The sequence below is a fragment of the Lathamus discolor genome, chromosome 1 (assembly GCF_037157495.1).
Source record: "Lathamus discolor isolate bLatDis1 chromosome 1, bLatDis1.hap1, whole genome shotgun sequence".
Classification (NCBI taxonomy): domain Eukaryota; kingdom Metazoa; phylum Chordata; class Aves; order Psittaciformes; family Psittacidae; genus Lathamus; species Lathamus discolor.
The window spans coordinates 35,466,903-35,481,652 of record NC_088884.1 but is presented as its reverse complement, the minus strand read 5'-3'; positions in this window follow the sequence as shown (position 1 = coordinate 35,481,652).

Here is a 14,750-nt window from a genome sequence, read left to right as displayed (position 1 = left end):
AGGATCCTTTAGCCTTACTTAGGTAACTAGTCTGGTATACAGATACCAAGAGAATAGGTAAACTAAAGCCATCTAGTTTCCCCTCATTTTGAAGTTGCACCAATTCCTCCTTGGATGGAACAGAGAAAGGGACTTGTATCTGCATTCTAAAAGAAAAGAAACCACAAGTGAAAGAGGAGACTCAGTCTTGGCATGATTACATCCTCTCATAAAGTGATATGCAACAGAATAATATGTCAACGTAGTTTCAAAATACAAGCAAATATTAAGCAATCCAAATGGTATATATATTCTGACAATAAGTGGGAAGAGGCAGGAAAGATCTTCTGCTCATAAAAAGAGGAAGACTGTAGAGACCTATTCCTTTGAGAAACAGCTGTATGGTCTGATTTAATCTCTCATTCAAAACAGAAATGGAAGTTTTCCTATGTACATGGAGAAAAAGTTACCCAGAAAATCATGTTTTATGACAATCCAAAGAGTATATGCTACAGGAACACTCAATGATTTGTCATGGAATTCTTCGAAGTGACTATATGAGTTGCTCTTTACTTTTTGGACATCTTTCCAACCATTCTTTATGACTTAATATTAAAAACTTGATGAAAACACAACATTTTTCAGCTGAATAAAACCCTTTCCAATGAAATACTGTTCTTCTTTTTTGAGACTATCTGTATGTGAAAAAGAGTTGGTTACTCTCTCGCGTGGTTGGTCTTAGGAGACTGATCTATTAGGACAGTAAGGACCTGCTGACAATTACTAATCAGCCTAAGCCATGTGTTTCTCTTTCACATCTACTTTATACCTCAGAACCTGTACTAAAGTAGTGAAACACCTATAAAAGAAAAATACCTGTATGCGTAAAGGATTTTGCCTTTACTTAGTTTTCAACAGCCTACATAAATTATATGACCTCCAAGGCTGGTGTGAACAATGCTTAAATGTTTTATTTTGGCTGCAGATATCAGCAGTATACTTCAATTAGTTAAACTGGGACACTGCTTTTAAAAAAAAGGATATGTGGGAAAGGGGTGTTCCTATAAAAGTGTATTGTGTTAAAAAATATTCTTTGAACTATGGACTTAGATTTTGCAAAATTATTGTAGTAAGATATGATTTGTGACAAGAGGCCTATTCATGGTTTTTAAAAGCACGTTTGCCACAAGGTGGCAAACTATGTCTACAGGTTTAAATTGAAAAGAAGGTTGTAGAGGTGCCAAGACGTCTCTGAAAACCTTTTCTTTCCTGTGCTCCAATAGAATACAGTACCATATCAGTGCTTGATGTACCTCTACTACGTGCCGATGGAGAAAATTTTGTTCTTATGAAACATGACAGCATGCAGAGGAGGAAAAAGGCATTCAGCATGCAAATGCTTTTAACTTAGAGCTTCAATCACAGAATGTGTGTTTAAACAAACTTTCCACATCTTCCTGAGAAAGTACTCTCAATTGCATAACAAAAAGGTATGATAAACTTGCAAATAATAATTAACATAATTGTAAGGCTTGCTCGGTGGAACAAAATTTTGCACTGGGGTCAAAGCTTTTCCAACCTAATAGGACCTTTTGGATAATTTTCATGGGGACTGGACTTACATGTCATACCAAAGCACTAAAAGTCTTTTAGAAAACCCAAACAAAAAAACAAACAAACAAAATTCCACAGCTAGATGATGTTAAAATATACATGTTGCTAAGATAAGTGTAAAGGTATGTTAGTTTGACTTGTCTGCATGTGTGTTAAATAGAATAAAGAGAACGGTAGATGGCACTATTATTGGAGTATCAAGGAGAAAACAGAACAAAACCAAAAAAAAAACCCTTTCTGGTCTTTAATAAAAGGCTTTTACAATAACAATAAATATTTAAGAAGTGTAGAGTTCCTCATGGAGAAATTTATACGAAAGGAAGAATTCTGGACAGGTTCCACTTCTGCCTTTTATTGCTTCATTGCAGCTGCATCTAGTAGCCTAACATTTGATAACTTTCTGATTGCAACCATCTAGAACAACTCATGCAACTGTAAATAGCAATGCAAATTAAACACTGCTCTTAACCAAAGAACAAGTGCTATGTGAAGAAAACTCTCTGGTATTTTATCAAAGGATAACTAAAATTCATTAGGTTTAAAAAACCCCAAACTAACGAAAAGGTGGGGGTGGGGTGGGGAGAAGAAAAACAAAACCAACAAATTTTGGTGACTTCTGGGAGGACAGATGCTTCATAGTATGGTTGTTAGGACTTTAATAAGGAAAGCTAGAATATGGATGGAAAAGAATAAATTAGTTCTTGGAGCCTAAACTTTAGGTGAATGTCTTACAGTACCTCTTTGGGGGTAATGAAGGAAAAGCCTGAGAAGATTATTCCTTCCCCTCCTGAGATTCTACACTTAGGTTTTTCACATCTGGCCATATTGTATGCAGATGTTTTTTGAGCAACCCAAAGTTAACACTTAAGGGAGCAAACCCTGAGTAGGAGTCATGTTAGGCTGCCCTCTCAATATGGAGTTAAGTAACAGACCTGCTCTAATGGCTGTACAAATGATCCATGCAGAAGGAGTCTTTAAATAGTTGTTGACAGTTAGTGGATCTTTCGTTTTCATTTTTTGAAGCATTCCAGTGTTAATGGGAAAAACAGGGAAAATGAAAAGTCATCTATATCTGTTCCACAGAGACTCTTCCTTTATCTGCCATGTCAAAACATCAGAAAATGTACAAACCCTCACTGACACTAAGGAGTTAATATCTGGGATGAAATCCAGCTTTAGGTCTTTCAGACTTCGTGCTTAAAAGAAGACTTAAAAATAATGAACTCAGCAGTGTATTAGTGTCATCATGCTGCTCATAAAGATCCACAGTTCTTGGAAAGACAAGTTTCGTTTACTATTGTAAAAGTATGAATGCACTTTTTGTAAGAAAAACTATCCTGTGACACAGATTTTCAGGCTGAAGTACTTAAAACTCATGTCTATGCCTCTGGAGTTTGGTGGCTAAAAAGAACATTGTCATAATAGCTGATAGACTGAGTTATTTCACTGAACAGCTGTGCAACACATCTGCAAATAGGGACAACTAAGAACAGGGATCCTGAACTACTGATAGGCACCTTAGTGGTGCCAGCAGGCATGCATTACTTTGATGGTCTGCTATCACAATAAAGTCAATAACGTCTAAAACCCAGGACAGGACCTCTGCTCAAGGAGATCAGTAAGGCATCAATGCAGAGCATGGGGCACATGGCTGGAATGTGATTTCATCTCTAAATGAGAATTGTGGAAATTAAGCAGACAGGTAACAAATGCATATGTTAGAGCATATATAATGTCCTGGTGAACTGCAGATGGAGGTTTTCTACTTTCATGGGTCATTAGACTTACATAACCAACAATATGACGTGACTCTAGCTTCCAGAGGTTCAGCTTCTGATCTAAGGGCAGCTCAATCTGAGCAGCAGCACATAGCACAATAAGTTGTGCATAGCAAGCAGGTGGAAACAAAGAAGTGAGATTGTTGTGTTAATAATGTTAATAGTTAATAATTTAGAAGAAAAACAGCAGTAAAAGGTATAAAATCTGAGGAAAAAAATGTAAATTCATATGATTTGCCTCTATACAAACGCCTGTAGCATGGGGAACAAACAAGAGGAATTAGAGATGTGTGCACATCTACAGGGGTATGATATAATAGGCATCACAGAAACATGGTGGGATGGCTCCTATGACTGGAGTGTTGGAATGGAAGGTTACAGGCTCTTTAGAAAGGACAGGCCTGGCAGGCAGGGAGGGGGAGTTGCCCTTTATATTAGGGATAGGCTGGAGAGTATGGAACTCTGTCTGGGGACAGGTGAGCAGTTTACAGAGAGTTTGTGGGTCAGGGTTAAAGGGAAAACAGCCGTGGGAGACATTTCTGTGGGGATCTGTTACAGGCCGCCTGATCAAGGAGAACCTGCGGATGAAGCACTCTATAGACAGATAGGAAAAGCCTCACGCTCGCAGGCCCTTGTTCTCATGGGGGATTTCAACCACCCTGACATCTGTTGGAACGATGGCACTGCACGGCACAAGCAATCCAGGAGGTTCCTTGACTGTGTGGAAGACAACTTCCTTCTGCAAGTAATAGAGGAGCCAACAAGGAGAGGTGCCATGCTTGACCTTGTGCTCACCAACAGGGAAGGGCTTGTTGAGAATGTGGTACTCCAGGGCAGCCTTGGATGCAGCGATCACGAGATGGTCGAATTTGAGATCCCCAGGACAGTGAGAAGAGCGTGTAGCAAGCTCACTGCCCTGGACTTCAAAAGAGCAGACTTTGGCCTCTTCAGGAGCCTGCTTAGTAAGGTTCCATGGGATATAGCCCTGGAGGGCAGGGGGGCCCAAGACTGTTGGTTGATATTCAAGGATCACCCGCTACAAGCTCAGGAGTGCTGCATCCCAACTAGAAGGAAGTGCAGCAGGAGGGCCAGGAGACCTCCTTGGATGGATAAGGAGCTGCTGAGGAAAATTCAAAGGAAAAAAGAGGCTTATAAAAAATGGAAGCAAGGATAGGCAGCCTGGGTAGAGTACAGGGATGTTGTCCGGGAAGCTAGGGACCAGGTTAGGAAGGCTAAGGCCCAGTTAGAATTAAACATAGCCAGGGATGCTAAGGATAACAGGAAGGGATTCTACAGGTACGTAGCAAACAACAAACAAACTAGGGACAAAATAGGCCCCCTGAGGAAGCTTTCGGGAGAACTGGCTACCCTGGATTTCGACAAGGCTGAGGTTCTGAATGACTTCTCTGCCTCAGTCTTCACTGGAAAACGCTCTGACTGCACCACCCAAGTCTTAGAAGGCAGACGCAGGGACTGTGAGAATGAAGACCTTGGACCCACTGTAGGAGAGGATCTGGTTCGAGACCATCTTCAAAATCTGAACACGCACAAGTCTGTGGGACCTGATGGAATCCATCCGCGGGTCCTGAAGGAGCTGGCGAATGAAGTTGCTCAGCCACTGGCCATCGTATTTGAAAAATCATGGCAGTCAGGTGAAGTTCCCGACGACTGGAAAAAGGGAAATATAACCCCCATTTTCAAGGAGGGGAAAATGGAAGGCCCAGGGAATTACAGACCAGTCAGTCTCACCTCTGTGCCTGGGAAAATCTTGGAGCACATTCTCCTGGAAGGCATGCTAAGGCACATGAAAAACAGCAAGGTGCTTGGTGACAGCCAGCATGGCTTCACTAAGGGGAAATCCTGCCTGACCAATTTGGTGGCCTTCTATGATGGGGCTACAGAATTGATGGACAAGGGTAAAGCAGTTGATGTCATCTACCTGGACTTGTGCAAAGCGTTTGACACTGTCCCACACAACATCCTTCTCTGTAAATTGGAGAGATATCAGTTTGATGGATGGGCCACTCGGTGGATAAAGAACTGGCTGGATGGCCGCACACAAAGAGTTGTGGTCAATGGCTCAATGTCTGGCTGGAGACCAGTAACGAGCGGTGTCCCTCAGGGATCGGTGTTGGGACCGGTCTTGTTTAACATCTTCGTCGCTGACATGGACAGTGGGATTGAGTGTGCCCTCAGCAAGTTTGCCGATGACACCAAGCTGTGTGGTCCGGTTGATATGCTGGAAGGAAGGGATGCCATCCAGAGGGACCTTGACACGCTTGTGAGGTGAGCTGATGCCAACTTTATGAAGTTTAACCATGCCAAGTGCAAGGTCCTACACCTGGGTTGGAGCAATCCCAGGCACAGCTACAGGTTGGGCAAAGAAGAGATTCAGAGCGGCCCTGCAGAGAAGGACTTGGGGCTGTTGGTCAAAGACAAAAATGAACATGAGCCGGCAGTGTGTGCTCCCAGCCCAGAAAGCCAACCGTATCCTGGGCTGCATCAAAAGGAGCGGGACCAGCAGGTCGAAGGAGGTGATCCTGCCCCTCTACTCTGCTCTTGTGAGACCTCACCTGGAGTATTGTGTGCAGTTCTGGTGTCCTCAACATAAAAAGGACATGGAACTGCTGGAACAAGTCCAGAGGAGGGCCACGAGGATGATCAGGGGACTGGAGCACCTCCCGTATGACGACAGACTGAGAAAGTTGGGGCTGTTCAGCCTGGAGAAGAGAAGGCTGCGTGGAGACCTCATAGCAGCCTTCCAGTATCTGAACGGGGCCTATAGGGATGCTGGGGAGGGTCTCTTCGTCAGGGACTGCAGTGACAGGACAAGGGGTAACGGGTTAAAACTTAAACAGGGGAAGTTTAGATTGGATATAAGGAGGAAATTCTTTCCTGTTAGAGTGGTGAGACACTGGAATGGGTTGCCCAGGGGGGTTGTGAGTGCTCCATCCCTGGCGGTGTTCAAGGCCAGGTTGGATGAGGCCTTGTGTGGGATGGTTTAGTGTGAGGTGTCCCTGTCCATGGCAGGGGGGTTGGAACTAGATGATCTTGAGGTCCTTTCCAACCCTAACTATTCTATGATTCTATGATGGGAAATCAGCAATCCTGAGGATCAGTTTCTTCCAAAGAATGGCACAACTTAACACTTCTGCACTTCACTGATGGAAATATGGCCAGCAGACACTCATCAGGTGACTGTACTGCTGTGTGGGAATATATCTTAGCCTGTATCTTCCCATATATCTTCATTTATCCCAGGACAAGCCATAACTTGTCCCAGCTCATGCTATTAAATAACTGTGTGCCTGTAACTGCTGTGCCTAATCCTGCCCTCAATTCTCCACATCTAACAAAAGAAGCCAAAATGAAAGTGACCCAAAGATTTGGGTTCTCCAAAGGAGATTTGGAAGCTATGACATACACGATAAATGACTGTGATCTTGACTGAATTAAACAGACAGCTGCTTTAAGACCTTGCTTCTTCTAAAACTTCAGTTTTGCTTTTCTTTAGTTTTAGCTACTCTGTTAATTTTTTGGCTGCATATGTATATTATGAAAGATATAAAGTTTCATCCTTTCAATTCTATTTCTCTGTAGTCACTATCAGAGAGATTTTCTTGGACAGCATGTGATGCTTGTCTTTTTATGCAAATTTAACTTATTGTTTAAATATAAAGCTAGTGATAGCATTGTTTTAATGAAATTTGTTTAATTAAGAACCTTCTAAATCTTCCAATCACACTACTTTCATTAGTTTACCCTGTTCCTATCAAGGTATAAAGGCTACAATGGACATTGAGGTTCAAATTACAGGTGTTCTAAAATGCTTGATGTTCCACCTAGTTCTAACTGGTTTTCATCTTCAAATGTTACTGTTACTGAAAAGCATTAAGCTGAGGCTTCAAAATTTTTACAAGTTATTATTTCATTTCAGCTGACTTAATCTTGCCAAAGAACTGTCCCAGAGCAAGTACATGTTGAAAGAGGAGAATGTGTGCTGGGAGGAAGATCTGCATCATGTTCAGTTCATTATGGGCAGCAACCCATCAATCAGGCACAGCCCTTGAGAAGGCCTTTAAAGTAGATAAACTGAGTACCAGACACACCCAAGAGCTGGATTTACAGCACAGAATTTCTTTCAGTACACAATATAAATAGTGAATATATCTGTACCAAAAGAAAAAAATTAAACATTAAGATTCTAACAACAGCAGGGAGAGAAATAAGAAATGTGATTTTGATCTTGTGTTGATTAGTTGGCAAGAATTTAACATTGAGCTTTGCTAAATTCTAGTGCAAGTATCAAACAGCAGATTGAATTCATATTCCGTGGTTAAAGGTGCAATTTAGCCAAGAAATATGTCTATTAGGACATATACTGTACAATGTCTACTATAAAGAAGTGCAGCTGTGTCCAGTTATTCTTTTTTCTTTTTACTATATATCTTCTTTGTATTTCTGTACAGTAATTTTTCCTCTATATCTATAACATGGATGTGCTAGTGGTTCTGCATTCATAATAATAATATCCAGTTCTTATACACTGTTTTTCCTTGTTAGAGCTATATAGAACAACTTACAGAAGGTACCACTATTGATATCCTTTTTGCATGGATGAAGAGCTTTGGTATTACATTTCTTAGAACCATTTCATAGAAAATACACCTTATGTTTATGAACTCATGGTTGTCTCTGCTTTTTACAATTGCTTTGCCCAGCCCATTGACCAAATCTGTCATCTGTAATGTCTTTATTTTCTGAGTTATACCAGTTGCTTTAATAATCAAAATTTCTTTAGGTTGAGAGTGAACAACCTGACTGAATATATCTGATGTGTCTCTAGAGAAAATAAGCATTTTAGCTGAATTTACATAACAGAAGTTATTGTGAATTCCTATACACATAATCTTAGAAAGGATTAGAGCCTGGGATAAAGAATAAAATGAGTTAATACACACATACACATCTTCTAAAAGGATCTTCAGGAATTTAAATGCCAAATGATATTTAATGTCTGTGAAATACAGATACCCAAGTCCCATTTTCAGACCCAGCTAAGGCCACTGTGTTTATTTTGTTGGGTAGCATATAGAAAAACTTGGGAGTTAATTCCATATCCTTAAAGCCTGAGTTTGATCCTTCACCTCAAAAATACTTGAAAATTCTTTCTTGGGGATGATTTTTAGGAAATAAGTGATTAATAAATCAGGTTGCTAAGCACTACCAGCTCCTACAAAGGTTAGAAGTGCCTCAGTGCTGTACCTCCTAGCTGAAAGTGTCAGTCATTCCACTTCCAGGCTTCTGCTTTATTTCTTTGTTTTAAGCAATAGTGGACTTTTATTGCTTTTGGCAAGTAGTGGACATGTATTTGATATAACACAGTCTCTAATTCTGCACACAAAAGGGATTTTGATATGAAAATCGTAGTATCTTTGGATCAGTCCTTAGGAAAACCAGAGGAGTATTATGCTTTTATTTTTTGATTTCTCTACCAATTATATATCTAAATTCTTCCATGGAGAAAGTCTTGACAGAACAGAACAGATAAGAAAGATTCATTCTCTGTACAGTGGTAGGAGGTTCTAGAATACCCTAGTAACAGAGTTTAGAATCACAAAACCGTATCCTTTGTTAGTGGGGAAGTAGTATTTTTCCTTTCATTCACAAACTGATGATCTTCAACAAATGGACTTTTTGAGAAATGTAGAAGAAAAGTTAAACACTCTTAAAAATCCTTTAGAGCCAGTTCCTGTCAAAGTTCAGACACTGATGGATAGGACTTTTGAACTGTGGACCAAGATTTACTCTTCTGTGGTTTAGAGCTCATGATTAGAATAGTGTTAAGGAACTCTTCAAATGGTAATTTCAGTTAAGGGAGTGGATAAGAGAATATGATAATTCATGGAAAAACATCTTTAACTGACAACCCACTGATTTAATGTTTGGTGAACTGCTCTTCTGAAGCATGTCTTAGTCTTTTTCTAATCTATAAGGTTAAAAGAGATTTGTTTTATTTCAAATAAGGACTCTACCAATACCACTCCTCTAGGGTTACTTTAATAAATAAGATCAAAAGCCCTATTATGATTATTACAATATAATCTGTATACAGAGAACTCTTGACCAGAAAGTTTAAATAGGACAAATATTTTTGTGTAATACTGAAAAACATGTGTTGTGACATTGAAGCATACGACTATAAAACAAAGCATGTGTCCTGGGTTCAGCAGTAGCAGTCATATTTTTTTCTTCTTAGTAGCTGGTGCAGCACTCTGTTGTTGACTTTCGCCCTGGTAACAGTGCTGATAACACTAAATGTTTAGTCTGACCATGGACTTTGTGAGTCTCATGCTCTGCCAGGAAGGAGGGAAAGCCAGGAGGAAGCAGAGACAGGACACCTGACCCAAACTGACCAAAGAGGTATTCCATACCACAGCACGTCATGCCCAGGATGTAACTGGGAGTTACTCGGCAGGGCTAGCGGACTGCGGGGTTGGACTAAGTATCGGTCAGTGCTCAGTTGGGCGGGGTGGGGCGAGTTATCAGTCGGCAGGTGGTGAGGTGTTGTATTCTCTTTCCTTGTTATTTCCTTTATCATTATTATTATTTTTGGTGGTAGCAGTAGTGATTTGTGTTATACCTTAGTTACTAAACTGTTCTTATCTCAACCCGTGGGAGTTGCATTCTTTTCGATTCTCCTCACCGTCTCTCCGGGAGCAGGGGGAGGGAAAAAAGGGGGGGAGTGAGAGAGCGACTGCATGATTTATGGCTGACTGGGTTTAAACCACGACACCATGCACAATCGTCTTGCATTTACTGGGGGCTAAGGATGTATTCATGACTGAGTACTCACCTAAGTAATCCTTTATGTCCCTGTGTCAGGGAGCAGCGGTTGCTGACTTTAGTTAGGGACATACCTGTTCTTCAGCATACTTGTAAACCCAAAGGACAACATTGTGTAGAGAGTAATTGTGAAGCCTGTACTACTTAATTCAATTTATAGAATTGTATTTCTCCACATTCCCCCAAACTGGATGAGTGAAATAAGAGCAAGGAAGAAAATTAAACTACACAAAAGGCAGCCCTTCTGAAGAAAGAATCAGGTCACCACTCAGAAGGGTTGGAGATCATGTTTTGTGGAGTGAATCTCATGTTGTTCTTTGATGCAGAAAGGAGACTGGTGCTGTTTCCTTCCCCTCATATAAAGCTGAGGGTGCTAAAGAGGTGCTAATCTAATGAGGAGCTGATCAGCTGCAGAAGGATAGCTGACGTGACTGAGAAATAGGAACATGATGAAGGGGTGTATGCAGCTTCTTCATCCTCCAAGCATTCTGAAGAATGTTCTATGAGGTCTGTGACATGTTCAAACATCTCTGATAGTGGAACAGTGATCAGATATGTCAATGGAGGTCAGAAATGTGTGCCAACAGGGTCAGATAGGTGTATCTAGGCAGATAAAGGAAGAATGAAAAACTCAAATGGGGTCATCATGGCACAGATATCAGAAGAATGAAGAAATGTTCCAATATTATTCCTGTTTCTCTTACATTAAAAAGTGAAATGAATATATTTCATAGCATTACATTCAGAGTGGTTTTTGAGGGAGGTGAAAGAAAAGGGCAGGCAATATTGTCCCATTCAGAGCAATATAAGAAATATCAAGATACAGACGTGTATAGTCTTGCACCTTTATTGGTTTCATACCTGTTAAAGCATGTGTCTTACTTCCCTTCTTGAAGAAATTAAACATTGTTTTTAGCTCACATAGCGATGTACAGCTTTTGTATGATTTGAGCCTGTAAATATTATGTTTCCATGGAAACTAGCCTCAGATGCCCAGGAGGTTTTCAGTACATTTTCAACAAAAACATGGAAGATAAGTTGGGTTTTTTTTAATAATTATTTTTCTCAAAGAAGGGTCTGTCTGAGGCTGGTAGAGACCTGGTCACTGAGCTGTTTTGTCCAGAAACAGGAGCAGTTCTGTATTATCAAGATGAGGTAGAAATTCCACAGGGGTGAGGATCTGGTTACTGGTAAACCCAGGACAGACTGACATCTGATTTTTAAGAGTTCAGGTCAGTAATGGGAAAAAAAAAATAAGTATACTAAGTCCCTGTTTAAAGGATTCAATATATTGGTAAAGCAACAACAAAAAGGGTGGAAAGAGAAGCAGCGAGCCACCTAGCTCTGTGCAAACACAAGGTAGCAGGCTTAAATTCAAAAAAATATACGCAAAGCCAAAAACGACTTTTCGAAATCATCCTCTGTTTTGGCGGAAGAAGGTGAAGGGCCATATCCAAATTCCACTGACGTCATTGGAAAGTCTAGTGTTTACTTAGATGAGGCTGGACCTAGCCTCAAAAGTCAAGCTGGTTTCTTCATATTACATGACAAATGTTGCTCAGGAGAAAAGAAAAGTACAGATAGACTGAGGTGTGTAGGCTATGCTTAGCCAGCTGGCGTGGAATAAACTGCTGATGATGGTCCTGGGCAGGTGGTTGGTTTGGATGTCTGGAAGTTTTAGATTTCCACTAACTCACAGAAAATCAAAAGATATCTGAGGTAAAAGTTTGGGGCCAGCACTGGCTGATGCTCCTGGATCACTAAGATTTTTACCCCAGACATTAGAAGATGTATCTATCAAAAGGTTCCGGAAAATGACAATCTATTCATCCAGAGATCACCCGAAACAGCAGTGACCTGGGATCTTTCTCATCTGCTGAATTTGTCACAGAAGTACTCTGACCAAAAGCCTGTCCTTTAGCTCAGAGCCTAGCTAAGAAGCATCCTTAGGTGTTTGGAGAGCAGCTATGGCTTCTCTGCCTACTTTGATTATGCATGCGTCCCAAAAAAGTTATAGCTGGGTTCAGGAGACTTCATGTGCCAGCTGTTGCTGATGTTCATCCCTCCCAAATCTGGTATTAACTGCCTCTCCCTCCACCAGAAAGCCTGCTTCCCCTTTCATCTATGTTTCTTACTCAAGGCCACCCACTTCTGCATGACTTTTCCTTTCCAATGAGCAAAGCAATCTAACTTAATGCTTCTTCTGCTGAACAGTAAAATTGAACATTTTAAAATTCGCCTTTATCAGACCAACAATTGAAAGTTGAATTAAAAAAAAAAAAAAAAACAAACTAAAAGGGAGCAATCTTTTTAAACCATCTGTCCTGTAGAAGAAGAGTGATTTCATTTATTTTTAAATCTAGCGCCTTTCTTATTGCTGACCAAGAATGAAAAAAGCTTAACATTCTGTCACAGTTGAAAGATGTAAGGAAAAATACAGCATTTTCTCTTTATTAAAATATTAACTTTGCTACGATGTCTCCAGTTCTGGGAAATAGGATGTTTCCGTTTTCTAAGATGAGCTTTTGGATGAGTAGAAGGACTATGACCATGGTTAGGACTAATTGACAGGAAAGCTGATAGTTTGGGAAAAGACATAATCTGGAAGAGGAGTCCTAAATTAATAAGATCAGTTCTAGCAGAGGGAAGAGAAAATCTAATGCCCAAGAAGTAGAGGAATAGCTGAAAAATACGTTGAAATCTGACAAGGGTGGGGTTGAGTGAACTGATGGGAGAAAAATCTTATGTGATCAGCCAAAGAGAAAACTTTGAAGTTACCTTCCAAAACTGTTTCAAATATTTGCTTTTTCTTATTATCAGCAAGTCTTGATGGAAAAGAAACATGAACTTTTTAATTGGGAGAGAGTAAAACAGATAGCCTGATATCACTTGTACAAAGGATGACTGCAGCATAATACTGCTACAGGCAACAGTAAAGCTAACGTCTTTAAGCCAGCTAAATCATGAAATGTTTATCTAACTTTCAAGACCCCCACAACTATCATCATTTCTTTTGTGATTTCTCTTACCATTCCTTTTCCTTAGATGTCCGGTTAATGTTTCAGGGTTGACTTTAATGTTCTCTCGAAGGAAATAGCTGAAAGATGCAATATGGTTTCTTTTTTAGAAGCCAAGAATATTTTAGCCCTGTCAACATTTTCTTACATGGAAGCAGGAATAAATGACACATGGAGACTGCTTCATATCAATGTTAACAATTTGACATTACCTTCCTGAAATACTTTATTTATATAGGAATCCAGTTTTAAATAAAGATACATCTCTTATAAAGGGTTTTTATGTGCGATATTCACTATTTGCCAACAGCTTTAGATTGTGAACCTTGGAACATATTTAGATTATGCTACTACAGCCATAGGTATTATTTGGTTTCTCTAAGCTTGCTCTGCATCTGATTGGCAAAGTTCCAGTCTGTTTCTAAAGCATAAGTCTAATAAACAAAAATGGAAAAAGCATAATTTTGACTTCACTTCTTTCTGATGTTCTAGGGACAGTCACATAAACTTATTAAGGAGCAATTGAATAGATACACAAGAGTATGCTGGTGACAAAATAGGTAAGAAGTTTGCTTTCCTAATCAGTCCCTTAGCAATCAGTAATATACCCAGGGGACAGGTTCATTACATGTGAATTTGATCAAGATGGTGCTAAAGTTGGATTCTGGACAAACTGAACAGCTTGTTGAGTGAACTGCTCAACATCAAAGAAAAGCTTACACATTATGCTATATTCTCAGCTCAGAGCTCTCTCCCAGTCTCTTTGTTCTAAGTTATAGTTATTTACATGTATTCAAATGGGAAAATGAAACTGTCAGTAATAAACCTGGAATTTTTTTACCTAGTTAAAATGTGTACAAAATGTCCATTATTAAAAATCTTGAATAAGTCTTCTTTATTACTTCTTTTTTCTCTCTCTTTTTCCAGCAGAATATTTGTTTGATTGGATATGGATTGTTCCAAGACAGCCTAGATCACTAGGAAGATACCCTCTTTCCCTAATAACCAGTCTCCTAATGTTCACAGATATAATCAACAGAACACTGCATGTTATAAAACATCTTCAACAAGCAAGGAAAATTACTTCAACCTGAGTTTCATATTTGAAAAGTAGCCTTTTGCAAAGATATGAGCTGGTTATTTTTGTCATGTTGCTCTCACTGTGGTGAGTGTAATGCAGATGTACTCTGACAGTTCATTGTTTTCACTGGCATTCTAAAGTTCTTTCTCCCTAGGACCCTAGTGATACTGTTCCTTGTGTCGTAGTAAATTTTACCTTTGCTTTACTTTAGACAAATTTGCGGAGAACTTGTCCATCCTTCTGACCTTTCTTCAGAGGATCTGTGGGAAACTGCAAGATGCTTTCAGGGTTGAACTGCTTTAACTCTTCTCTTTGCTTATAATGAGGGCAAGCTGCCATCCTGAATGTACATGACAACCATGTTTTAGCTTACAGATTCAGTCAAGGCAGCAAACTGGTTTTGTCCCTCCAAACCCTCAAGGTTCTTAAATTGTA